The sequence below is a fragment of the Ambystoma mexicanum genome, chromosome 5q (genome assembly GCF_040938575.1).
Source record: "Ambystoma mexicanum isolate Mex_15411 chromosome 5q, UKY_AmexF1_1, whole genome shotgun sequence".
In the NCBI taxonomy this organism is placed as follows: Eukaryota; Metazoa; Chordata; class Amphibia; order Caudata; family Ambystomatidae; genus Ambystoma; species Ambystoma mexicanum.
Genome location: NC_090933.1, coordinates 611,616,019 through 611,640,632, shown reverse-complemented (window position 1 = coordinate 611,640,632; position 24,614 = coordinate 611,616,019). Strand labels below are relative to the sequence as shown.

The following is a 24,614-nucleotide window of genomic DNA, read 5'->3' as shown; positions in this document are numbered from 1 at the left end:
ATGAATGCTCTCTGCATGTGCTCATTGTTAAATGCAGAAAAGATTAATTCGTACATAACTATATCATTTTGATAATGGCGCAAATGGAATCGCACACAGCATCTAATGCCAGTTCCTATAAGAGGCCATGCTAACTGACTACACTCGGTTCAGTTTGTGAGAAGGGTTTTGTAGCACACATATGTATGACACATAGACTAATGCTTAGGCAAATAAAGAAACGAGAAGGTCCCTTCTGAAATGCAACATATAGCCTAAAATTCCCCTGCACTCTTTTTCAGCCGTGCGCCCACTGTAGATCCCCCAGGCTGGGCAAGATGCACCACTTTGCTCCAATTGAGTCATTCATTTTCAGAAGACTGCTTTGAAAAAACACTGGCAGGCCATTCAAGCACACAGTTTGTTGGTTATGCTTGATAAAGCTAGCTCAAAGAGATCCCAGGAGGATGTGTTTTGCATGGGGAAGGGCAGGGAGTGGGTGGGAATCGCCATGGGGTTAGCTTGGCCATGGGTAGTCAATGGGTGGGTAAATAACCATATCATTTAAATTGTTCTGTTGTTTTTTTTATGAATAAGGCAACACATTTCGGTGGGGTGGAGGGGCTAACCCTTCAAATGTAGAGAGGGTAACTTCAGAGACTTTGGGGAAAGGGCAACCGCTCAGCTATTCTCAGAACAAGCTGCTGTAAAATACACCATCACACATAAGAATAATGTACCACCATCAGTATGTAAAACCTAATGATTTTTATGTCATATTTCATTGGTTTTGGACAGAAAATTGCACATTTTGGAGGCCATTTTTCAAAATTTCCAGTGTGGACAACCACCCTGGACCCCCCTTGTGTGGTGTGGGCTTGCGGGCGTCACTCGCTCCCAAATGACCACTAGGAAATGTACACCCCACCAGCTTTCAAACTCACCAGCCGCCACTGCCTGCTCCCCAAGAGATCTCCAGCATACACATCACATAGTGCATTCTACAGAAGTCTGACTCCAATTAAGTTTTCAAGGCGAATATAAAGTGACCGGATCATATTCACAAACACACACTTATATCCCCTCCTTCCCCCAACCCCCACACGCCATGCCTTCACTGGTAAATATTGATTTATTTAATTTAAATATGCATACAGCCATTACTGGCTTTACATATTACACACAATAATTCACTTACAATCGAAAAAGGATGATTTATAAAACATCAGGAGATACATAAAACCAATTAAACATATTTTTTTCAGAATAAAATCCCAGCTGACAATTCTCTCAAAACTGATAAAATCATTTCCAAAAATGTTATCATATGATACATGAGATTGATATCATTGCCGTCAAAGAGCTTCCGCCATAATATCTTAAGTTTTCGGTGGTCTTTGAGTTATCGTATCGCTTCACGTAGTTAAGTCTTAATTCATTAAGTCTTAATTCATTAAGGCTTTCACATTTACACATCAAATGTTTAATAGTTTCAATCATTTCATTTCCACATAAGCGACACACTCTCAACGATCTGGCAATTCCTAATTTAGCTCCCAAGACTTCCATTGTATCATTTTTATTAAATTTAAATAGTAGATACATTCGTACTATCCAAGGATGGGGAAAAGCTTTTTGGTACTTAGGTACTTCTCTCTCTACAGACCAATTTTCAAGAAATAACCCTCCTGTTGCTAGTGAAGCTACATAGATCATGTCCCGCTCTTTAGCCTGATTATATATTGCCATTTTTAGCAGCCTTTTTACTTGTGCTTGTGACAAATTCAACCAGCTTAATTCATTCTCTTTAGCCCACTTCTTATATAACATGCATAGATTATGAATCGTTAGAAATTGTCTAAAATTATGATTCTTATTGAACACATTCATCAGAGATACTATAAATGTATTATTCTCCAGAGAGTATAACTTCATAAATAACATTGCTGCTTTATATTCTAAAATGTCACTGGCAAATCTAAAATTACATTCTAATAAAATAAGTTCACATGATACATTACTAGGCAATCTTAAAAGTTGTCTTAAAATGCTTCCTTCAAACTTATTTATCTCAGTTTTAAAATTCTTTCCCCACACTTCAGTTCCATACAGAAGACAGGACACAATTTTTGCTGAATATAGTAAAACAATTGTTTGTATAGAGAAGCCACCCTGTTTTCCAATAAATTGAGACAACGCTCCAGCATTTTTTTTCCATTTCAGCTTTGTCTGTAACCAGTGTTGATTCCATAGTAGCTTGTGATCTATAATGACACCTAAATATTTGTAATATTCAACCAGTTCGAGTTGAGTATTATTCACATACCACTTACAGGTAGTTGAGCGGCTTCTTTTACCATTGCATAGAAATGCCATTACCTTTGTTTTACCAATATTTATTACTGGTAAATATGACTACTCAGAGAACACCTGGGTAAAGGGGGGAAGCACAGGGGGGGGGAATACATACCTATGTCATGGCTAAATTCTTTGACAGTAAGTGTGACATCTTAGCACACAAACGTGTATTAAAAAAAAAGTGATGGTTCAACATGAATTAGAAAACTCAGAAGTCATTCTTCGTAGCACTGCCCTACTCCAGCATTGCCCTTCACCACCACAACGTTTAGCCGAGGCTGTGCAGACGCATGGTGGCAGACAGCCAGCGGCATGACTCCACTCTACGCTCAGTCTAGCGCGCCAACAAGAGATTTAAGTTTGCAAAGAGAAAGAAAAAAACATTTAAAGCACATTAGAGTGCCGCGCTGGTGCGAGGCGGGGGGCAGGTTGCCTAAGCATCCGCGCGCACTATTCCCCTTTCTTCCTGTGTAAACAAACTGAAGAACAGCGTCACTGGAAGCGCGCCCCTTTCCGAAAAAAAGACAAATGCAGTCCACTCTGAATGGAAATCGTGCAAGAGCAACCGAGGAGCCAGACAATAGCAATAAATACAGGGTTTTTCACAAAAGGAACCTTCATATTGTGCTGTTCGATTGTAAAGGCCTACAAAACACAGGGCCTGGGGCCAACATCTGGCCCCCTGGGGATAGCACACTGCCCGGCCAGGGAAGGGTGTGCGAAGTTACAGTTCTGAAAAGAAATAATGAAACCGTTTTTTATTAAAGTAAAACAAATATGGTAAATCAACCCAAAGGCGGTGGGGGAGGGTGTGGAGAGGGAAAAACACATCAGAGAGCAGCAGACGCTGCTCCCCAACCTTTCCGCGAAAACAACATCAGGGCTGTGATTACTCATGTCTAATTAAGCAACATTTCACACGCTCCCCCAGCCCCCTCTCTGGTTTCTCATTACAGAGGCCGCGTCCGCGTCAGTGGAAGACAGCTACGTGACCATTCAGTTGCAAACACACGTGAATGCATTATCACGCGGAACTCACACACACAACACAGCGCCATGCACCGTTAACGCAGCAATGCTACGCACATCACCACACAGGTAAGAGCAGCAGAACACTTGAAACAGCTGCATGCCAGAACGATTAAATGACAGGTGACCGGAAGACCAATATGAATTGTACGCACGGGTGCTTCAGGAGAGGCATATACACAGTGGGGGCTATTACCTTGCACTGGAAGCCCGCCTTGGACCTCCCCCCGCCGCCAGTAATCCGTGAGCAGCGAGGTCCTCTCTAGAGCCCGCGGCGGCGTCTTCCCCGTCTCTCCCGTCCCCGCACCTCCACCTGCGCCGCGCGAGCAAGAGGCTTGCTGTGGCTGTCGCTCCAATGCAGCGCGAGGTATCCAAGTGGCAAGCAGCAACACCGGCAGCCAATGGGCGCCGCGCTCGCGCAGAATCCAGCACATGCTCGCTGAGGCGCCCTCCGACGCTGTCACCGACGCCGCTTAGCAGCCCCCCGGGCTAATTATAGACGGCTCCCAGCGCTGCGCGCGCGACGGGGGCGGCACGCATGCCGACGCCGGAATGCATGGGACTCCTCACAGAGCGAGATTCCTACAAGAAGTCCAATCCGGCCTTTTCCCGTACATACATGTATAAAACAACTTGAGAAATGGCCTTTAAACTCAAGTACAAACATCAGGCCCAGTATTCACGACTATTGTACCCCACAAAGGTCCCGTGCTTGAAAAATACAGAAAAAGTATATTATTTCTGTTAGGAAGGGATTTACGACTTTGCTCACTCGGTGCATGCTGGCTCGGCCCAAGGTCATAACAGTGCTCTGCTTTGCCGTGGTCATTGAACCACGACACGAACGTGACCGGACTCTTAAAGCCAATTTCAGTTAAAAATGGCTTGGAAATGAATTAGAGCAGTAATGACCCCCCCCCCCCTCCTCCACAGTGTTTAAGATCTCGATATTATCAGATACCAATAGTACACACATTACGTATGAGGAGAGGCGGAAGAAGGAGCAGGAGATGCTTGAAATGGCCAGTGGGTTCTTCCCTGGGATCAAGGTTCATTGCACACCGTTGCCTAGCGACGAGGGCCCAAACTTCATCGTAGGCCTTAATTCAAGGCACCAAATCTCAGCAAAATCCAGTTCAGCTCAGAACCTCACCCTCCCCTCGGGTGGGGGTCAATAAGCCATTAACGTGCTCTAGGCCACAAATCAGTTCCAGGCTGGACGCTGTAACATAATGCCCGTGCATTGTCTTGCACACAGCTGTCTGTCACAGCACTTTGAAACAGATACTTTCTTCGGATGTCTTTTTTGAAAATACTGTACATTCTGCTCTCACGCTTATGCCGGGCAAGGCGTTTCTCTTAATCACAACTAGCAATTGCTCCGAGGTGATTCCATTCCATCGTTTCAAGGCCACTGTACAAATACAGAAAGGGGGATAACGTGCACATCAGTTCTGCTCTCGCGCCCAAGCACAACCTGTACGCTTAGCCCACATAGCTGCTATCTAAGACTACAAGCAATACCAAGGATGCCCGTCCTTACTGGACGTCATTCCTGAAGTCGCTTGGTACCCTTCTATGGGCATACACGTGCCACCTAGGGCAACTTTAGAAACATAAAAAAAGTGACAAAGAAAAAAAAGCGTCCCTGGCTACACTTCACCAATGAGGATGAAAATGGTCGTGGTTGCTTGTGGTCTCATGCAGGTAGTCACCTAGCAGTTTGTGTGTCACTTTGCATCTGATTGTGTACACACAGGGCAGTTTCCAGCCAACTTGGTGCCCAAGGCGAAACACTATAATGCGCCTCCCTCCCACCACCATGCACCCCCACTGGTACAAGTCACTCCCAAACTACACAACCATGTTACGCGACAAACCCCCCTCCTCAAAACCAATAAATCATTGCACAGTGGTCAAAGTGTATGGAAAGAAGTAGTGGAACAATGTTCACTATTGGCCTGCCCCCGCTCCCTACAAACCCCATCGCCACAACCCCTCCCACGCACAATACAAACCCCCAAACACATGCGCCTGCTGTTTAAGGGAACGTGCACTACACTGAAAAGGCAAGTTTCAACTTCTTCCTACACCTTTTTTTAAAAAACGAAACCATTACAGGTTTCTTTTTAAAATAAAAGTATAGGAACAGTAAATCCTGATAAAAAAAAAGTAGAGGAGCACCGCTCCCCCCAATTCGACCACTGCATTGCTATACAAATAAAGCTGGTTTCATTACATTGTAATTTAAGTACTTTACAGACGAAATCTAATGTGAAAACATAGCTCTTGCTGCCCAAGTAAATGGTTCTTCAGTCACCTGCTCTTAGGGAAGGCCTTGCCTGAATGTAATTCCAAACTGTCTGTACTGGCACACTGTAGTCTAACCAGCCTGCGTGGTCTGAGGGCCCTCTGACCTCTGCTCTATGTTGCAGGAGTTCTGTTCGTACCACCTCACTTGTGTTTCGCACAGGGCAATACTAGACTAACCATATGAATTATTTTCAGATAGAAAGTTACCATGCCAAAGTGGACAGCCTAGTACACTCCTATAAAAATACCTCTATGAGAGTAGGAAAGGGGACAAACAGCACCAATGAGGGTTCCTGTCTGCTTTGCGTTAAATTACAGAGCATTTCAGAAACATAACAGTGATCGGAGATCTCTATTTTTGATAACTAAGTCTGAAATAAAAGGGATGCATGTGAAAACATAACAGACCTATGGCTTGGTGCTCACATAACTGTTCACAACACTCACCCCAACATTACCATTTTTGTAACCATGAATCATACATACTCATTCGGACACCTTATGTTTTTGGATGAGAGTATAAAATGGCTGCAACATCAGCCACTCAAATGGGTGCACAAGGGCTCTTTTGCTTCTTGTTTCTGGAGAATTTTAGATGAGGAGGGGCTGGGAGTCAGTGTGAGCATGCCCAGCACCCCAATACAGAAACATATCTAGGGAATTATATCTATAGACATTAAAGGATACCCCACAAGAGTCATCCAATAAACAATGCACAAAAAGGATTGTACCTCTTACAACCTTTAGACTGACCAGTAATAAGCTGATGAAGCATCTTAAACAAAACTGGGTTCTAATGCATGGAAAAAGGGTCCACAGTTCCTCAGCCTCTACCCCCTCGCCATTACGAAGGCCTCAGGGGTTATTGATATGATATGATATGATATATGTCATTTATAGCGTGCCTGTACACAAGTGTTTCTAGGTGCGGCAAGACAAAGGCGGGAAGACAGAGGGAGGACAAGACAAACATCTTACTAGATCTTGTCTCATCCAGATCGTGCAAGTGCGACAACGCAAGGTGCAGGGGGAAAAGAGAGGGTTAAGTGTCAGGGAGATGGAGGGGGAAGTGCAAACAGGGCAGCATTGCTCTGAGTAAGTGAAGCATGGCAGTGCGGCTCTGGGCAAGTGCAAGGAGGCAGGGGACTGTAGAGTTTACAGTTACAGCCCCTAATTGCCCAGTAGGCGCGGGGGCAGTGAGGGGAGACTGATCATACAGGAGCATGGTACCCAGTGAGACTCTGAGGGTAGCCAAGCAATCAGTCGGTGCAGCAGACAGGTATGTCAGCAGGGGAGGAAGAGCGAGAAAGCAGAGGAGAAAAATAAGGTCTTGAGCTGCTTTTGGAACTTCAGGTGGTCCAGCTCAAGTTTGAGAGGGGCAGGGAGGCAATTCCAGAGGGAGGCAACTGCAGAGGAGAGAGATCTACCCCACTCTCTGCCTGGAGAAGCGTCTGACCCTCAGAGAGTTGGCGGTAGCTGAGCGAAGGACTCAAGAGGGAAGGCATTTTGGAAGAGAGTGTTGATGTAGTGCGGACCACGACCACAGAAAGCCTTGTGGACGATGCAGAGGGTGTGGAACTTGATCCGTGCAGCCACCAGGAGCCAATGGAGAGATTTCAGGGCTAAAGAGAAACGGTCCCTGGGCTTGAGGCCAAGGTAAGTCTTGCATTCCAGTTCTGGATTAGTTGCAGAGGGCGTAGTGTAGAGGAAGGCAGATTGAGAAAGAGGCAGTTGCAGTAGTCTAGGTTAGAGAGAACCCGGGCTCTGAAGACAGTGAGCTTCTGGGGGAAAGTGAGAAAAGGACGAATACCTTTGAGGAGGTGCAGCTGATAGTGGGCCTTCTTGGCAAGGTCTGTGATGTGAGGAGAGAAAGAGAGAGTAGAGTCAAAGATGACACCAATGTTTTTTGCCTCACATGAAGGCACAGAAAGAGGGCCCAAGGAGGGCAGCCAAAGTGAAAGAGCGAAAGCAGGGGCAGGGGTCCCGATGAGAAGGATCTTCGTCTTACTGGCATTAAGGCAGAGATCATTGGAGGTGCACCAATCCTGAATCGTGGATAGACAGTCAGGAAGGCGCGAGAGAGGGGAGGAGGTTGAGGGGAGCCTAAAAGAGATCAGAGTGTTATCTGCATAAGACTGAAAGTTAGAGGAGAAGGTAGAGATCAGGTGGGCCAAAGGAGCCAATTGGACATTGAAGAGCCAGAGTGAGAGGATAGAGCCCTGGGGAACACCACATGTGGAGAGAGAGGTTTTGGAGAGAAAGGACCCAAGTTGAATTTGGGAGTGTCAGTCCAGGAGAAAGGAGGTCAACCACTTCAGGGCCTGATCCGTGATGCCAGGTTCTCACAGAGTTGATTGATTAGGATGGCGTGATTGACCATGTCAAAAGCAGAGGAAAGGTCAAGGAGGATGAGGACAGAAGGAAGGCTGGAGTCATGATTAGAGATCTGTTCTCCACAGGTGTTCAGGAGAGCAGTTTTCAAGCCTCTGGCTTCTCTGAAGCCAGACTAATGGTCATGGACACAATCATAAGATTCAGTGTGGAGAGTAAGCTGGGGGATGGCCAGCTTTTCCAGGAGTTTGCCCAAGAAAGGAGTGATAGAGATCGAACAATACTTTGCTGGACAGGTAGGATCAGCAGAAGGCTTTTTACGGAGGGGGTGCACAAGGGAATGTTTGAGGAGAGAGGGGAAAGATCCAGTGGCGAAAGAGTGATTAAAGAAGTCGGCCAAGACTGGAGTGAGGGTGTCAATGTGATCCTTGATGGTTCCGGAGGAGCAGGGGAGCACCCGTTTGGACGACTCTTTCATAGACCGGCTTGTCTAGAAACATCGCCAGGTGTTGTAAGAGAAAGAGGAGAAAGGAGGAGGAGAGGGAGAGGCGGCCAGAGGGGGGCCAAGAGTGGTAGAAGGAGAAGAAGAGAAGAGCGAGGGCAGGATGTCCCGAGTTCCAATGGTAAAATGAGAAGCCAGAGCCATATAGAGGACTTGGTAGGGAACAGATGAGGAGGAGACCACAGAAGGATTGGCCAGCTCTTTGCAGATTTTGAAGAGTTTGGCCGTGTTGGTAGAGGCCGCAGAGATGCAGGTTTGGATGTGGCCTCTCTTCTTGGACAAAAAAGAGAGTCTGTATTGCCTTTGGAGCAGACAGCAGGCCAGTTTGTCATAGAATGCACCCAAAGCCCGCGACTTACTCTCAGCCACCCTGCACTTGCGTTTCAGGGCGGCGAGGTCAGAGTCGTACCAAGAGTTGCACTTAGAGGTAGACTTCAGACGGATTCTCATGACAAGGGCAAGGATATACAGAGTGTTGTAGATGGAAAGATGCAGGTTAGCGAGGGCTGTGTCAGAGTGTGAGTCAGCCACAGGAGTAGGAGCAGAGAAAGTAGCAGCTAAGGCTTCCACTGACACACGCTTCATGGGCCGAATGACCGAGAAGGTAGGTGTTAGTGCTGGGGTGGGCCTTGCCTGTGGGACAAAGGGTTTCAGATGAGAAGAAAGCAGAATGTGGTCAGTCCAAGAGAAAGGAGTGGTCAGAAGAGGGTGTCTGAGGAGATGAGAACATCCAAGGTGCGTCTCGCAGAGTGTGTTGGACCAGAGGGTAGAATTGAGAGAGAGAGAAAGTGTTGAGCCTCTGGGTCCTTCGCCGCAGGGGGATGCCCTAGATGCCAGAAATAAATAGGGCCCAGTAGCCAAAGGAGGCACGGGAGCCGGACAAGGGGAGAGAGCCAACAAAACGGAAGGAGACAAACGGGACACAGAGCAGAGCACACAGCTCTCACAGGCACAAACATTAAATAAAATTAAATAAAAAGGCACAAAACACAGAAAATGGGGCAAGATGGAACTGGATTCCTTAACTTGGCACCTGAGCAGGGAGAGTGGTGATCGCGAGGAAGGCGAGCGCAGGGCTAGGTCCTTTCTTCAGCTGGATGAAAGAGTAGCCCGTGTGGGACGGGGCGGGACACACAGAGGGAGCCAATAACACAGAAGGAAACAAATGGGGACACAGCAGAGCGCACAGCATTCACAGACACGAAGATGACATAAAAGGCACAAAACACAGAAAAGGGGGCAAGATGGCACTGGATGTCTTACCTCGCCACATGAGCAAGGAGAGTCACACCAAAAAAGAGCAGGCCCATCTTCATCTAACAGAGCTGCCATTAGCATCTCTTATTAGTACAGGCCTGCAGCTTGTGAAAATCATGGTGTGGCAGTGTATAAAGGGCGTTTGTCCTAGTGGATGTACAATTTGAGGCAACATATTTGATTGCTTTATGTGTTTAACTGTGGGCACCGTATGGCATGCTCGTCAGAGCCACATACCCAAAACGTTCCAGTGTGCTATTGTATGGACATGGGACACATCAGAAATGTGATGTTACATAGAGGAGAACCACATAGACACCATTAACCAACAAACAATTGGGGCAATAATTTCATGAAGAATTCCAGGATTATTTATTTTAGCCCATTCAAACCTACTCTTACAGAGGCGGGTAAGATCAGCGTATCAAGCACAGTGTTGGCATTCTGGGTAAACAATTGTTGATGCCAAGAGGTGCAAGCAAATAGGAATAAGATCCCTAGAGGGGTCATCTAACACCTTAACATTTTGAATCAAATGCCAATGCTTGGTGGTGATACAAAAATATTCTATTGTTGAGGAGCTGGCATGGCTCCTGAAGGTTGCCGTCCCAGATGCACTTAATGGCCTGTCAAAGTTCAGAGCAGGTCCAGACAAAATGGATCTGGTCCTTTTGATGTATCGTTAAGGAGAAAGACAGGAGAAAGACATATGCCAGTCCCATAGCCATCTGGCAATCATAAGTTACTATGGTATTGCGGAAATTCATTTCCCAAAATATACTTCGCTCTATTTTTCGGGAAATTCATTTCCCAAAATATACTTCGCTCTATTTTTCTGTATTTATTTTCCAAGCCTTCAGCGTGTGATTTTATTTATCGGACCTAATGTGTTACTTTGATGAAGGATATGGGCCTGTTTTCCAGGTTGCTAACTCGTGACCATCTTTCGGCCTCCCAAAGCACGTTTTCAAACACAGTGTAAACTTACATTACTTTGTCATGGAATTCACTGAAAAACAATCATGTGCAAAGCCCATTTAAGTACTTTGCTATTTGCAATACAGATAAATTAAATTCCTGCATGATTTCTAACAGTCTAACACACACACAATTATCACTAGTGCATTTAAAGCGCACAGGCACTATACAAAATGCATCAGTTCTATTATGTCACAATTGAAAAGAATAAGACTTAATGCATGTTGGCTAATGGAATAAATAGAAGTTACTTTGCTTGTATTGTTACAGGATTTAAAATGCACCTTCTAATGATGCTGCAAACCAGGTTTTCTAAATGTTGATGGCAGCATTTTCACATGATTTGCAGAAACAAGACACCAATACCTTGATGTATATTTCCACAGGTTTAACAGAAGTGGGCCCCATCGGTTTTAAAAATGTGCTTCATAGGTCGCACACCATTTGTATGGAATTACTATCTCACATAGGGCCGGTTTACACTGGCCAGGCCAGGCTGCACACATCAGGCTTAATGCAGGTTTGGAAAAACACTTGCCTTGTGTTTTAACTCAGCTGTTCATTCATTAATATACCCATATAAAATGCTGGCATACACGGAGCCTGCGGATTAAGAATCGAGTTCAACAATAATTCAGATATAAATACTGTTACAGTAAGCAAGATATCTGTCCCTGAAGGCCTGCCTCTTTTTGGCATTTGTATTCACATACAATAATCTAGAGATACAAACTTGATAGCCCGAGGGCCTGTGTGTGATTACTTCTCCTCCCTGAGCCCCACCCCAATGAGGTGGGGTAGAGCGGTTTGGGATTTTACCACAGGCACGCCGGAGCACCTACACAAGTGGGGGATTTTCCACCACAATGTGTTCAGCATGAATGTTACACTATCAATTACAAAGGACCCCCGATTGTTGCTGGTGACGTTTGCAGAGGTTTCTGGAGGTGGAGAGAGTGTGAGGAGAGTGAGAGGCTCTACACCCACGGTTACGGGTTGTTGCCCCGCGCCACTTAGGTCTTCCAGCCGCTGCTTTGTCGTAAGTGGCTTTATTTTTCCCCACGGTCGCTCTTCCAGTAGACATCTTTAAGAGGCACTTGTTCCACAACAAAGATGAAGTGTTGGGGAAGTGATCCTTCATATAAATAAATACATTGCGAAATCTTCAGAAGCTTATGAGCAATGAGCTAGAGGCGTAGGGGGCAGGAATGTTCAGTGACTTGCGAAAACTGCACCTCAAAAGGGCGGGGGTTAGAAAAGGCCTCCCAAGTGGTCCAACACACTCGTTTGCAAGATTCAGTGTTCCTTTCTACTTATTGAACCCCTAGCTACGTCAGTGCAGGGGGGCCCCTTTCTCCATCTTAAGTGACTTGCCTCTTTTCATTTTGGAGAGGGATGCAAGAACCGCAAACAGTCCTTAGCTATGAACGTCAAAAGCATGATGTCCAGAGGGCGAGCCACTGTGGCTCTCTATGCAACAAGGAGATGTGAGAACACACCTTTTCCCCCTAATATACACGACTCATCGAAGGACAGGCAGACTACATGTCCCTCTTGGAAGGAACCAATAGCAAAGATCGTGCATTGCAGTTTTTCAGGAGGCCTTCAAAACGACTTTGTCCCCAGCTGTCTGCCAACAATCATTATAAGAGGACACAATAAGTAAAAGTGCCACTCAATCGCAAACAACACTGAACACCAGTGCGTGGGCCTAGTGTTTATCAGGCAGCAGAAGTACACACGCTAAACAGTTTGCTTTCTCGGGTGATTCCACCAGCAACTGCAACAACTTTACATTGCAGTCTTTCCAAAACAGTACGTGACAGTCACCGCTGTGGCCCTGTCAGGGGAGGCAGCCCAACTCTGGACACCCCAACTAGGTGCCCGAGTGCGGGTAGGCCAGCGGAGAAACCGAAGGGTCCCAAGTAAAACCCAAGAATCCCTTATTCAGGTAACCAGGGAAGGACTTGCGCTCTCAGATCCCAACCCTGGGGGTGGACAAACGAGGGAGGATCACCTGGGTAGGGCCACAGTATTCGCTTTCTTGTGACACCTTTTTCCCATCTTGTACGATTTGATATTTAGGAACACAACCCCCAACCCCTTCCTGACACAGACACTTTCTCACAGACAACTCACTGTGAACGACAACATGACTACCCCCCTTTCTCAAGAGTAATTTTCCGGCTTTTCCTAAACTTACCGGTGAAAACTAAAATCCCTGTAATTCCTCCCCTCTGTTCTTGTCTAAAGTCACTGAGACGAAGAGGAGAGAGATTGGGAGGATGAAGATTACCAACAGGGATCCACAGACACAGAAAATAGACTCTCCCCTTTCTACAGCAGACTGCCCCATTAATGAGGCCAGGCTAAGCCAGGCCTCCCTCTTTAATTACTCACACCCGACTCCTCTTGTCTCTCTCAGGCAGCATAAAAGGCAGAGCAGAAAAGCACACTTTGAGCAAATCGGGGATGCTGGAAGGTGCCAGAGAGGAGAAAGCCCTAGTGAGCTGCAGAAGCCCTGGAATACCTGGAGGAGGAGAAAACTGCCCAAACACTGACCCCGCTATTTGAGAGGAGACTGCAATGTGGAGGAGGGAGCTGGACTTCCAGAAGGCAAGACCAGAGGCAGCTGGGGTTGCCTGGCGGTACCTACAGCAGGACTCCTCCCCTGAGGCCAGACAGGCAAATCCAGGTCCGTGAGGGGCAGGAGGTAAGACCCTGACCTCATTGGAACATCCCCCTTGTGGCTCCAACAGCTCTCAAGACATAGAATGCAGTTTTGGGAAGTTGTGCAGTGGGAGCGAAATTCTCACAAGTGCATTCTGGGACTGGGAGTCCAAAAAAAAACTTTTAAAGATTGTAAACTTTGTGAGAAGGGTCTGAGCCTGGCAGAGGGAGAACCCTGGAAACAATTGTGGGACAAACTGGCACCAGAGATAGACTGGTCCGGCGCCACGTGGGCGGTCATTCCAAGGTCTTTGGCTGGTGACCCTCTCCCGAGCCAGGAGAAACAACAAATACCAAGAGACCTTAGGGGAGGCCAGCGAGAGGTGTCAGAGTGGTCATACGAGGATCAATCCAAACCCTTTGTACAATTCAAAGTCTTTGACACTTTGGGGAGGCAAACGTGAACCCGACTAAGGGATGCCTGCGAATTGGAGTGAACCCCAACACACCTCAGAACATTGTGGTGAATGAACTGTGTGACGCCTGACTGGGGGCTTTAGGGAAAACCTGACTTGGGGCTTAAAGAGAAAGCCTGACTGGGGCTGAGACCCAGACTTAGGTAAAGGGAAGAACCTAAGGGGTCTAGAATGACTTTTGGTTGAACTATGGCAAATGTGAACCCAACAGAGGGATGCTGAGAGAAAACTAGGGGAAGGGTACCCCGCTTCCTTGTGAGATTGTGACATAGTGTTACTGTGGCAAATGTGAACCCGATTGAGGGATGCCTGCGAAGTAAGCTTAACAGTAACTTGTAACAACAAGAGTGAACCCGATCAAGGAATGTCCACCATGAGTGGTTGGTCTGAGCCCGACTGAGGGAGGCTATCATTGAGAGAAGGATCAGAACCCGGCTCAGGGGGATCCTAGGGTTAACATAAGGAACTTTTGTTTTGGCTGAAGAATAATCACTCGATGTGAAGATTATCAGAAAGAACTGTTTGTTTTGTTGGGTTTGTAATATCAAGTCCCTCTGAAGCAAGAGTCTTTGCATGAGAAGAGACTTGGGCACAGAAGGCCCTGATATAGAGAAAAGGAACAGTAAGCTTGTGCCGGAGAAACCCAGGAGTGTGCTGTGCTCAAGAGTCCTGCCTTGTCCCGTGCTAAAAACGTGGAGAAGGAAGACCCCGACCATAACATCCTGACTTATCATTCTGTAAACACTTCTTTCTTTTCTTGTGAACATTATCTCACACTCTTTTGTAGCATAGCGGTAAGGATTGGCAATAGTTTTTTTTAATTATAGGCCCTGTTTATTTGACTAGACTCCACAAGGACTGTATTATTATTTGATGGTCGCAGCTTGCTCCCATCTTAGATTTAGGGTTAGATTAGGTGTTTATCTCACCCATTTTACAGTTTAATAAACACCTTAGAACTGTGATCACTTGTGTCTGTCTTGCTTTGATACCATGCCTTCCTTACAGCCCCCTCCCTGCCCTTTCATACCTGCAAGTGGGGCAGCCCAGCCAGCCAGGAAGACCACCACAACTGATGTCCTGGGGCCGCTGCGGGGAAGACCAACGCCGAAGAGAGGCCTGGCTGCTCCCGCCAGCCCAGCAAAAAAATCTGAGGGAATGGCGCAAGGCGGCACAACACCGGGCAGGCCAACAACGCTGGTGCCAGCATCAGGAAGGCTGCATGCAGCTGTGATTATATTTCTAGGCGTGCAACAGCTGGGACAACATTGGTTGCCTCAGCAGGGAGACAGCGCAGCTGTAGCTGGCAGTGTCAGCTGGTGCCTGTGCATATAAAGACCCCACTAGCCCACCAGGGAATACCTTTTGAAAAGGGGCCCACTAGGCTACCAGGGATTGGCTTAGTGGAAAAAGGCCTCCAGAGAGGCCAGACTCACCCACTAAACCACCAGGTATATGTTAGAGGCCTAGAAGGACAAGGGGTCTATGGGAGCCAGTACATGTCAGGATCGCAGCAGGGAGGGATGGGTAGAGCTTACAAGCCCTTATGAAGCATCTGAGCCCTACCCCTAGCCAGACCACCTCACAGTTTTGGAAGCAAGGTAAGTTATTGAATAGGGTAAGTATCCAATCCTGATAGGGATAGAGATAGAGAGGGTGCATGCAAATGGTTGAGTGTGGGTTAGCTGGGTGGGGACAGGAGGTGGAGGTGGAGGAGGAGGACGTCCAAGAGACCAGAGGAGGAAAGAGTGAAAGGAGTGCTGAGGCTATTCTTAGGAGGGGTTCTGTGGAGTCTTTGTGTGTGAGGGCGGAGAGTGTACGTAGTAGAGGTGGAGTGGTAGTAGTGGCAGAGGTAGTTGGGAGTAGAGGCAGTAGGCAGCAAAGTGAGAGGAAAAGCAGTAGAGTAGTAGGTGGCAGAGGAGGGCGATAATGAGCACTAGTGAGTTGAAACATCAATAGATTGGCAGCACTAGTAATAGGGTAGCAGGAAGTAAAGGTAGCAAAGGGACACTTAATAACTGAGTAAGGAAGAGTGGTAAGAGCAACAGGGAGTGGGAAATAGGAGGAGATAGTGGTAAGAGTAAAGAGAGTAGAGAGAAAATAACAGAAGAATAGCAAGAGGCAAGGAAGTACAGTGGTAGGAAAGAGGGAAGAGAAGATAACAGAAGTAAAGGGATAGCTGGAGGTATGATCACTAGTAAGAACAAGAGAGCAAATAAGTAAGATCAGAGGGAGGCGGTGGAAAAGCAGAGTGAGAAACTGGGGGTGGGGGGAGTAGTAACAAGGTGGAAGGAGAACAGCTTGAGACCATTATAGAAAAGGGTCAGGTAAGAACACGTGTGGAAGGAAAGAGAGTGGTACAGTGTGGAAGAAGGCAGCATCCCTAATAGCCCTAGAAAATTAAGCGGGCTAAGAGTGGGTGAGTAAGAAGACCCATATGGAGTCAGGTAGCCACGCCTTAGGGAAGCCACACTCATTCCCAGGCTGAACAATCACATTAGGGGTCACCTGGCTCTATTACTAACACCCCATTAGGGACACCTGGGTGAGGGAGGCGAGGGTAAGGCCGGGTAGACAAGATAGAGCGGGACGGCCGGAGGGCCAAAACCCCAAGCCCCACTAGGCCCAAATACCTTTGCACAGAAGATAAAGCCATCCTGTCTGTAAACATCTTTAAATAAAACACCCTTGGAACTTGTCTGCGAGTATTCATGGTTCTTTGTGGAGGGCCACCCTGTCTCACACTACCACCTGCAAAGCTAACAGTTAAGCCATGCTCCATGAATAAGTGAGGAACAATGGCCACCTACCTCTAACCAGCACAGAGGGCAGAGGAGTTCAATGCAAGGGGCAGAGAAACCTAGAGAATTCACTTGATGCAAGATGCTTTGAAGGATATAGTGCTGCACGTGTGATGCAAAGAACGTTCACGATTCCCTTGGAGTCGATGAGAAGGCAGTGCATACATGTGGCTGAAACGAGACTAGCTTGAAGCGAAGCTGGTGAAAAAGAAAAAAGAGCAGGTTGTGGTATTTTACATTTATAGTATTTTATTGTCGATTTGTAAGGCGCTTATACAACAAGTAAATTGTGTTTCAAAGCGCCCACAGGAAACATGGGAGTACAATTAGATACAACACTAAGACAGAGGCACACCTAGTATGCCTTGTGAGCATTCAGAACGTGCAAGTGCAGAGAGAGAGAGAGTGAGAGAGAGAGAAGAGGGGGGGAGTATGGGTTAAGTGCTAGGTGTATCAAGTGGGGGTGTTAGAGAGTGAGCAGATTTAAGTGCCTAACAAGCCTGTGGTGGCCCAGGCCAGTGGGTGCCAAGGCAAAGTGCCAGAAGCAGTTGTTTTTGGAGCTTACAGAGCAAGTGCCTGAATTACAACTTGCAACAGAATTACAATTACAACAGGTCATGGTTAAGTAGACGCTGTAGCTTTTCCAGAGATGGAATGTTACTATGCACTAGTCCTAGCGTCTTTCCGGGCGAAAGCCACAGGGTTTAGACGAGGCGGACACTTATGGCTCTACTCATTACTTTCATAATTGTGCAGCTTGTATTTGAATAACTTGCCGTCCACGTTCTTTTCTGATTCGGTTAAATTCAACAAGTGGTCACTGTGTGCGGTGTGGACTCATAATTTAGGGAAAGCCAAGTACACTGTCTTTCGGAAACTGAAACAAAGCTTTGTCCATTGAACACCCACTTACTGAGCCATTAAAACGCAGCATTTGCGTGAATGAGGCTACATGGAAACAAATCATAAGCCTTTATTCAAGATTAACGTAATGTATTTAATATTTGAAAATTAAATTAACTTGCGCTTTGACTGAAAGGAATAATCGCACACAAGGGTCTCCTTGTTAATTTAGGTATGCCGTCCCCCCGTGACGCAAAATTGACGCTCACAGGAACATATTTCTAAATGTCAGTTTAAACGTGTACGCATTGTTATTGTTCCTATGTCAATTACATTACAGCGGTCATCAAAACATCGCACACGATTAGGGGAGTTGCGCCGTCGAGTCAATGCCCCTACAGAGGGCATTTCCATCCCGACAACTGCCCGCCCTGAACTGAGTTAATTAGAAGGTTCGTCACAGAGACGCACAAAGGGCGGCCACCCCGAATGCCCACCAGCTGAAATACTAAACGGAGTCCATCTAAAGCAACGCCACGGGTATCCTCTCATGGAAGTATGATCAATGCCCCGTCAAACCCAACACTTATTTTTTTCGTGCACAGCTTTAGGCACATAAATAACGATGCACGCGGAGAAGAGAGTATTCTTTTTTGAGGGCAGCAATCAATACCTTCCGTGTTTCTCTCAAACATTTCAAGTATTTACACTATCGCATTAGATAACCTGTATACAAAGACGTTTTATACCACAATTTTTTTTTTAGGAAATGTGTAGTGCACACTTATTGCAAGGAAGCCTGAAGGCCGAGTGGAAGACATGTCTTATCAAGCCAGTTCTTCAAGTTGCCCTAACATTGATAGAGGGTCCAGATGTCACAGATATTGAGGAAGCGTTTTCCCAGAGGTGGGCACACAGACAAGCAAATCTTCTACCTTCTCTTTGCGCAAGACTTGAAAAGGGTGGGAGTCAAGCAAGTTTTTTCCTTTTCAATATAAGAGACAGGCAGCTTTGAGTGCGGAAAGCAGATTGGAGAGGAGTCATGAGCGTTTCCATGCAGTGTATTTGTATTTGAAGTTTATTGTTTATATAGCACTTTACTCCAAAGCTCCAGTGCTTTGTAGACTAGGACCAAGGATTTAAATGTGCATCTTGGACAGGGAGCAATGGAGAGCTTGGAGGGTGGGATGATTGCGGTCATTGCAGTTGGTATTAGAAACGGGCCAAGCTGCAGAGTTCTGAAGAATCTGCAACTTAGTTAGAAGAGCTGAGTTTGCTCCTTCCAGGAAGGTGACACAATAGTCCAATTTCAGGTTAACGAGTGGCTGGGTCAGGACCCGGAGATTTGAAAGTGAGACAAAAGCTTTTATATTGTAGAAAAGACTTGGGTTGTAGTGGCCAGCGCAGAGGACTGTAGTTAATGTGGACCTCGAGTGAGAATGAGGGGTTGGAAGTCACTCCGAGATGTTGGACTTTAGAGGTATCGAAGAGGGTGTGGTCCCAGCTCGTCGCGCTCTGGCAGGGAACGCAGAGGAGGGTGGCGAGGAGAGCTGCGAGAGATTCTAGTGTGAGGAACTTCATTTTGGTCTAACTCAGGCAGAGAATGTTGGCTTTGATCTCGTTTGAATTGGCTTTAGGATGCAATTCATGTGATTTAAGTTGGAGGAACCGTTTCCCAGGGCAACACTATACATCTGGGTGTCCTCAGTGTAAGCGTGTTAGCCCACGCCTGCATTTTCTCATTGGGTTACAGATGTACTGGTTCACAAACAGGACAGACATCCACCTCGTAGGCGACTGAACATCAACTCCAAAAAGCACGGTGGAGATGCGAACCCGGATACACTTCAAGTCATCACAGGTTCAGAGTCATAAGACTGGTCAATACAAACTTTGGTTATTTACAGTGCTAAGCAATGGCAAGAAGTGAGTGAGCAAGCACTAACATATAAAAGACAATATATGAAACTGTATTTTGCAACTCTGAGGAAAGTGGTTTTTGGTAAGAAACACCAGCAGATTAGTTGAAAAGGAAACCCATTTTCAGAATGTCATGAGAGTGGAGACTTTCAAAAGACAATGTTTTCCAAAATAGAGTACAGAAAAAAGATCTTTGGTAATCTTTCTACCAGGAGAGATTCCACGACGGTGTCAGCTTGTATGCCAATGTGCAAACATGTTAGAAGAATCATGAATAATTTGCGCCAACTGGCAGCCAAAATGCTGTAGGCTGATCTATACAGGAACATTTGAACAGTACAGACCACCCCCCTGCACTTCGCCCTCTCCTTGCACTTCTGTTGCCGCGCTTGCACGATCCGAATGACACAAGGCCCCGGGAAGGATCGTTCGTCCCGTCTTCCCACTGTCTACCCTTCCGACTCGTGTGGCGTCGAGAAACACTTGTGTGCAGGCGTGTTATAAATGCCATATCATATCATTACTTTCATGGGATAAAGGACGGCTAAACCACGAGGTGTCTCATGCAACATTAACGCAATGAGAAAACCCAGCTATAAAGCCTGCAAGCATGGTGGCATTCAGCACTGCACATAATAACTATCCATGAACTGCGCACCATCCTAGCTTTACCTGCCAGAAGGATGTTATGGGCACGGCGATTCTGTTTAGACCCCTCGCTTGCTCGTGTGTACCTGCTAAACAGGCCCGTACTCGCGTTTGGGAGTGCAAGCCCCGTGGGAGCCTGAGGCTGATTAGGTTGGACGGCGACTTCAGTTTGCCTCTTCTGTGGCAAAGATTAAACCAAAGGCCCGTGGCGAGGCCTCCATGGTTGGTCTTGAGTGGGTAAACTTCGGACATTGCAGCGACTTTCCGAGTCTGTTAATAAGTATGCTGGATTATTTTACTGAGGCGCGGAAATGCAGGGGAATCTGTAGTGGTGTACAAGAGACTAATGTAAAAACGAACCAGAACTTCCCAGCATAATTTAACTCGAGCACAGCATCTCTTTACATTGTCATTTGATGGTTTACCAGGACGCCTCGAGCTGTCTCTATGAAGTAGACGCACCTGTCAAGCCGAACAGCACAACTGATACATCTCAGTGTCTAATTTAGTGACACCTGCTCTCTACAGAATTTCCTGAACAAATTGCATTTTGATAGGCACGTCTGATTGCACACAAGGCAGGATGCGAAAAATATGGGCTTTTATAACCTAGAAGACTGGGTCCCTCCAAATGATCAGCAATAAGGAAGAGACCGAGTGGGAACAACTAGGATTGCAAGAGGACGCGCCAGACACGTGGTGGCCAACAGACAAACTGAACACGTCCACCTGCGCAGGAAACTTCCCTGGTTTACCACGTGGGTTAAGCCAAAGTGGCGAAAGTGTACCTAGTGCATGAATGGCCTCGTAGGTGGTAGTGCCCGGGATACACACAATGCCCTCCATTCACAGGCATGCAGTCGTTTGGCGTGCCTACGTCAACTTCTGCTACGTCGTGTTCTGCTGTGCGTTTCAGTATTCCGCAGGCCCTACGAACCTCCTTGGGAGGAGTAGGAGCGGCTTCGAGCTACACAAGTGCATGGACTTCCAGAGACCTATTGGCTATGCGAGTGTAGCAGCAAAGCACTACATGGTTGCAAAGGGTGAAGCAGAGGTCACCAAGGAGCTTTGAACATCTCACATGATGTGCGATGGACAAGGAGAAGGGGTCATTGATCATGTCAGCAGGTGCATTCATGCAACAGAGTTGGGTAAGGTGTGTAGGGGCACCAAATCCAAGACCAAACGAGGCTTGGTCCAGTGACAGTTTTGGTAAAGACCCACACGTTTCTAAAAACAGTGATTCCGGACAGAAGATATGGCGAGGTCTCCGAGGGGACAGGGAGCCAGATAAAACAGAGGGATACAGTAGGCGATTACTTGTACCAGTTGCCCGCTACCAAGTGCCGTTCTATGTACTCCATGACAATATGTGCACATTCTTCCAACCACAAGCAGCAGCCCAGCTGTCCAATCATGCCACCACAAATAAAGAAATACCCAGTGGTGAAGAGTAACAAACAATCCCCTGCAAACAGAAGTGAGAAACTCTGTTTGATTTCCAGAGACAAAAATGAGAACAGAGAAACATCAATGAAATGCTGGCCGCTCTGAAATAAGAATCCATCCAGCCAAAGAGGGTGGTTTCTAGTATCTTTGTAGTGTGGGGCAACTCAAGTGTTTTATCAAGTGAGATAGAGCAACAGGAACTGTAACTGCAGCTCCCTTCACTCCATTGGATGAATCTTGCCATTCTAAACAGGAACCAACGTGACAGTACCATTAAATCACCAGAGGGCAAGAAAGGAGAAAAGCCAATGGCACGGCGTTAGATGAACAAACGGTGGCTTGTACTAGGGGGCCATTCTTAGACTTTTCTAAGACATTTGAGAGGTGTAAGTCAAGCATGTAATCAATGATGGATGAAAGTAGCAAAACATGAAGGAGTCGAGGTCTTCAAGGAGCGGTGAATGTGAATTTCTAGAGCCTAACAAGTCATTCTATCACGTGGCTACCCTGCTAACCAGCCCTCGAGGAGCAAGAGATGCTTGACTAAGAATAACACCAACAGCTAGTAACAAACATCTGAAACCAGCTGGGGTTGGCCATGAACTCAGATCAAAGGACAGTGAAAATAATTAAATTGGGAAGGAGTCCTGTCCGAGTTAGAAAATCATTCTCAGAGTTATTTGATGAATCTAATGGAGTCATCACAGATTCCCCAGATTCCTCCCATGTGGCAAGGCGACAGTAGCAGGTACCCGATTCTGACCCTGGGGTTGGCTATATGAGGGACGATCACATTGGAGGAGACAACTACCAGGGATATGTCATAACGTTTTTGGACGAACAGCGGTATCTCCCCCTTTCCCATGAGGAAGACCCTCTAATACTAAAGACCCTAATGGCATATTGTCAGCTGCTTGTTCCCATTGTAGAAGTAAAGAAACCTCTTCTTCATATTTGTCTGGTCCAACACCAAACTATGACACAAACCCACACTGCTCCAACACAACACCATTTTCTTCTAAAGCAACTTTGTTTAAAATCACAGACAAGAACTATTCAAATAACATGTGTGCAATGACACCTATTGAGTTTCACTCCCAGAATTCCCCAAGTACTGAGACGAGGAGGATGCAGGAGTTTGAATAAAGTACCAAGAGCTTGAAACACAATATGCAGTCAAGTTGTTTTTCCAAAGCACCTGTGAGCGTACATTTAAATGTGACAAGCACACTATTCAGTGAGGCAGTGCAGGAGAAGACGTTGGCTCCAGTCCCAAAGCTCACAAATGCAAAGATCAAGTACCGGTGTGATGCAGCAGAGAAGGCCAATACAAGAGAGAGACACGCAGTGCCGGTAACAGAATTGCAGTGGCGCTGCTGGGAAACGTGAGAGAGGTCCTGGGCTCTCGGCAGACCGAGAAGGTGATGTTCTACAGTGAAGCAAGCGTGTGAATGCAGAGCTCAGAAGGAAGCCAGAATAACATCTCACACTCAGTGTGGAAAGCCGGTGAAAGCAACACACAGCAAAAGCGCGAACCAGATCAGAGACGCTGGAGAAAGGGCCTCTGTTGGGTTATTTTGGGCCTCTCACCCAACCAATCGCTGTGTCGATAAAAATACAGGCAAAATAGGACGCCATGACAAATATGATGACCTTTGAGGAGGTGCCTAATTTAGGGAAATCTTACACTGGAGGCAGATCTATAGAGGGAGCAAGAAGGCGTCCAGAGTTTGATGCCACTGCCCAACATTGGCAGATCAGTGTACTGCCCTTCAGTCGCACATCAACACAAATGGTATTTACCAAAGTGATGGCTGCCAGGGAAGCTCTATTGTGGCTCCTTGGTTTGGGGGTGTTCCTTTATCTCAAGGATTGGTTGATACTTTTGGTCAGTCAAGAGGGGGGGTACAGCCTGTGCTTTAACATAGCATGTTGTTCTTATGCAACTTGAGTCTCTCGAGCAACATACAAAAAAGTTAAATTCTCCTGATAGTGCAGCTGAAATTCATAGGTGCTATACTGGGCATGACACAAATGAAGGTAGCTCTGCTTCCTGTGTGGTTTCAGGCTCTCCGAATGATTCTAACCAGCTTCCCACAGTGGATCATGGCATTAGCCCAGCAGAATTTGAGATTGCTGGGCACGACAGGTTCCTCAGGCAAGGATTTTCAGGAGGAAGCTGCAACGGGAGCAAATATTCTGGTGGACTCAGATGTCCAAGTACTTGGAAGCAAAACACTGTGATGCTGACACCGTTAAGCTATGGCGAGATCCCCTTTGACACCTAGAGTGGAGCAGAGTCATGTCTGGACAATCATAGGAACTGGTTGGTTTTGGCTTGGTAAGCAGCCACCATAGCATGCTGCAATTCCTGCGTATCCCACTTCTTGGCCTCCTTTTCTTCTCACACAGTCAATTCTTGACTAAGCTGTTTTAGATCGTACTATCCCCCCGTAACCTCAGGGCTTTCACCTATTAGGATGCTGGTGGATTGGAATACCCTCCCCCGTTTGACTATGTTAAGCAAACACCATATGAAGGCTGGAGAACTTCTGGCAAAAATTGATACCACTATGAGCAGTACTTAAAGTACAGAGATCTGCTGCAATAACACAGCATGCTTTCCTTAGCTCAATAAAAGGGGCATCAGAGCAGGCAAGCTTATACCAGCACTCCATCCGTCCATGCATCTGTACCTACCTTCATCCCTTTCCCAACCCCTTTCCTTGTCCTATCACAGACATCTAAGTGATGTGCCTCATTACACAGATATTCAGAGGAGCCTCCGCAATGGGGGGCGGGGGCCTATGCTGCTAGTGGGTGCAGTATCAATGACACGTTGCTGCTTATGTAAATACATAAAACAACTGTACATGGGGTCGAGGAGTGTCCGAATGAGGTTTTACTTTCTTCAGCACGTCCTTATGCACAGCACCGGGTGCTCCAAATTCTCCTGCTGAAATACATGCCCAGGGCAAAGCACAGTACTGCTAGCTCATTAGATCTTGGTTGGGTAGGAATGCGCATGACACCAAACAAGAAAACAACCAAATAAGGCAC

The 24,614-nt window shown here is 46.6% G+C and overlaps 1 protein-coding gene across 3 annotated transcripts in view; it reads right to left on the bottom strand.

Annotated features, from left to right (window-relative positions):
- The window catches only part of FAM110B (family with sequence similarity 110 member B), a 710,699-nt gene that overhangs the window by 348,651 nt on the left and 337,434 nt on the right, over positions 1-24,614 (bottom strand). The window contains exon 1 of one of the 3 annotated variants that reach the window (XM_069621080.1): positions 3,563-3,830. The exons of the other annotated variants lie outside the window; for them this stretch is intronic. The gene's annotated coding sequence lies outside the window, so the exon portion shown is untranslated. Of the gene's footprint in view, positions 1-3,562; positions 3,831-24,614 lie in introns of those variants that run through there. 3 annotated transcript variants of the gene reach the window in all.